The sequence below is a fragment of the Cebus imitator genome, unplaced genomic scaffold, assembly GCF_001604975.1.
Source record: "Cebus imitator isolate Cc_AM_T3 unplaced genomic scaffold, Cebus_imitator-1.0 Scaffold232, whole genome shotgun sequence".
NCBI classification, from domain to species: domain Eukaryota; kingdom Metazoa; phylum Chordata; class Mammalia; order Primates; family Cebidae; genus Cebus; species Cebus imitator.
Window position 1 is genome coordinate 2680096 of NW_016107547.1, and position 3661 is coordinate 2683756.

Consider the following 3661-nt stretch of genomic DNA (forward strand, 5'->3'; position numbering starts at 1 on the left):
CTCCATCATGTCTGGAGTTACGCTGTTCTTTATGTATTGAGAGAACTGTTTCTTGTAAGCATCTTCATCTTCTTCCATTAAGTAGCGCATGTAATCTGCAACATTCTGGCCCATGATGTGCTTCCGGTGTACTTCTGCATTAAATTCCTTGCTTTCAGAATCATAACCAGGGAATCACTTGGTACTATGAGGGATAGACAAGCCTCCATCCACAGCTCCCTTCAGGGCACCAAAAACTTTATTGCCAGTGGTAGTTCTGGCAAGACCTGCATCCAAATAGCAGGTAAAGGCACCTGGCTGATCATCAATGCTTTCCACATTGTATTCATCACCAGTCACCTCCACTTGGCCTTCACAGATCTTGTCCATGCCAAACCTATTGAGAAGCCTGCGGGCCAGCAGCAGGCCAGTACAATACGCTGCAGCATAATTTGCCAGGCCAACCTTCACACCATATTTTGGCAGTTCGTGTACATATGCTGCGCAGACTATCATATCTCCCTCTATACGGGCATAAGCAATCTGACAAATGATATCTCTGTTTGTTACACGAACTATCATCCTGTATTCGGGTGTGTTGTATTTATTTTTATCCTGTATCACCAAGCGTTTCCGAGCATAGTAATCAGGTTTACCCTCCCGTCATCTTCTAAATTTCACTTGGCATCTCTTAAAGTGGGCCTTATTCTTAACAACTTTAACAAACCCCATCCTGCGGAACAGAGATCCGCGTCCGCGGCTCGACAGAGACCTGCAGCGTACATGGCCTTTTTCTAACACAACCTCAGAAGTCACATAGCTTTCATTTCCACTGTATTCTGTTGGTTGAGGCAGTCATAAATATCCATATACGGTCAATGGGGGGAGACATAGCTCTTACCACTTGATGGGAAGGTTGTTAAGAGTAGCCTATAGGATAGAATATCTTGTGGTGAGCATCTTTGTAGATACAATCTGCCCTATCTTCCATTTATTTATTTCTTTATGCCAATATGGACTCATGAATTCTTATTTTGTATAATTGGTTGTGATCCATTACTATCAATGTTTATTTTGATGCTCAAATTTTCCCAGATTTGACCACTGGGAGCCCCTTTCAAGGTGGTCTTGGTGCCCTTTTGACTCCATTGAGCATTTTCTTTTTTTTTGAGACGGAGTCTCGCGCTCTGTCACCAGGCTGGGGTACAATGGTGCGATCTTGGCTCACTGCCTCCTGATCTCTGCCTCCCAGGTTCAAGCAATTCTCCTGCCTCAGCCTGCTGAGTAGCTGGGACTACAGGTGCGTGTCACCATACCTGGCTAATTTTTGTATTTTTACTAGAGATGGGGTTTCACCATGTTGACCAGGAGACTCTTGATCTTTTAACCTCATGGTCCGACCACCTCAGCCTTTCAAAGTGCTGGGATTACAGGTGTGAGCCACCATGCCGGCTTTTTGAGCACTTTCTTTAGTGGAGGGTGGTATATGGAAACTATTATCTGAGCTCTTGGTTGGCTCATTGCTGTTGGGCTATAATTGCTTGTAGCTGCTCTTCGCAGACAGGGCTGGAAAATATATGTATGTATATATTAATACATACATGCGCATATACACACACATACATCTATAGCTTTTTATATCTCTGAGTATATCCATTTGAAACATGAATTTATACCCAAACCTCCAATTTCCACTCAGAATGTTAGCATTCGGTCTGGTCTTCCTCCTTTCTACGTTTGTAGTATCTTCCCCAACAGTGAGAAACCTGGCACTTATTATCTTCAATATAGTCTTCGTTTATTTGCTGAATTAATGTAAACAGTCTCTAAACCATGAGTCTCCTCTCCCACCTGCCACTTCAACACCCCACCACCAGCGATCTGCATTCTCAAATAGCATCAGGCACATTACCAACGAGCTTCCACGTGACATTCTGCACCGCTTCAGCATCCCACATCTTTGGGCACTGGCAGGCACTCCTCCAGCACCTCTCTGTACGGCTCCCCTCCTCTCTGAAACCGGTCAGAATGTGGTAGAGAGCCTTCACTTTTTGAATATCCACACTAGCTCCTTTCTCATCTTTTAAAAAATGCAAGCTTGATGATGTTTGCCTGCTTAAAATCCCTGAATGATTTTCTGGTCCTTAGACTAAATCCAAAAACCATAATGGCCTACAAAACTCTACATCATTTGACATCCTGCCTGCTTCTTCAGTATCATCTGAATTATTTCTCGGGTTCAGTCAGTTTCCTGGAGTGGAATCTTCCAATCTTCTGCTTGGCATGTGTAACCTGGCTGTCGGTATTTTGGGAACTGAGTCAAGGATGGGGACTGGAGGTCTCAATGATCAGAATGCAGATTTCAACTTAATCCTGGTTTTCAGCATGGCTTCTCAGTGGGCCCTCAGCTGTGCTTAGTTTAAATGTTTTCTCCCCTGCTGGGATGGAGGAAGGGATCTGGGGACTGTTTCTTACCAACATGTTCAATCAATCAACGCGTTTTCAACTCCATACCAAGACTCCCACTTTCAGAGATAACTGGTACCCTCAAAACTTGAGCTTTTTGAGGTTTGCAGTATAAACTGCATCCTTGGGTTTTGGCTTTTCCTAATCTGCTAAACCAGTTACCCCTCATTTATCCATTTTCTAGTTTCCATATTTACATTCACGTGCGTGTGTGCATGTGTGTGCTGCCTTGCCTATTGTAGCTTCTCTTCCTTTTTCCTTTGTACTCCCTGCATTTGGCCTTTTAATCCCCAGTTCTTTTTTTTTCTGTGGGATCTTAGGAAGGAGCTCAGATAAGTGCCGTGTTCAATTTGCACAATTTAACTGCAAGTGAAATTGTTTTAAATAACAAACACCTGTTTCATTTGACAGCCAATCCCATGAACAAAAAATCGGATTTCCTAGAATCGTGAAATATTATAACACAAAATGTTCATCCAGTCCATTGTTTCTTGTCTTTTTGCTACCAGGTATCTCTTTTATTATATTCTATCTACCCCTCACTCCCACCCCACGTTTGAAAAGATTCAGACTCCCAAACCTTAGTTTGGGAAACTCTGCTCGACTCATTGCCCTCATTTTACAGATCAAGAGACTGAGGCCAAGAGATAGAAGTGATTTGTTAAAGTCTTACAGCTAGTAAGGGGCCAAGTTAGGATGGACACGCAGGTCTCCTACTTCCTCTTCTACTGCTGCTTTTCTATCTAGGATGTGAGATTTCTGACTGCCCCCAAACCGATGGGAAGGTGAGGGAAAACTTTCCTTCTGACTGTGGTTTTTTTAGCAACATCAATGCTGGCATTGAAACGTTACTTCTTCTGGTGGCTAAGAGGAAAATGCTGTCTGCCACCTTGAAGGCCACAGATGGCCAGACACTCTGGGAATCACTGGAGCTTTCTCAGCGCCACAGGGGAACTGTTTGAAATGTAATAAATGTTCCTTTACAACAAACTTGGAGAAAAAGCTCCGCTGGGAACACATCAGAATCAGTGTGGGAGGTCTTTTCTAGCCTACCTAACCCGCCAATCAGCAAGGGGGCGCCTGCTGGGAACTCTTTCCTGGGCTGAAAGTTACCAGAGGTACACGGGCTTGGCCCTGAAGGGGCTTCTGATCAAATTGCAGAGACCAAACAGCCTATGGAACAGCTTATACCCTCTCTAAAGGCAGGACCTTTCTT

General features: G+C 43.9%; 1 pseudogene across 1 annotated transcript; it reads right to left on the minus strand.

The window, feature by feature from the left end:
* Window positions 1-753, minus strand: LOC108281841 (annotated as a pseudogene). Its single transcript, XR_001816169.2, has one exon. The product of XR_001816169.2 is annotated as a 60S ribosomal protein L5-like (transcript).
* Between the last annotated feature and the right edge of the window lie 2908 nt (window positions 754-3661).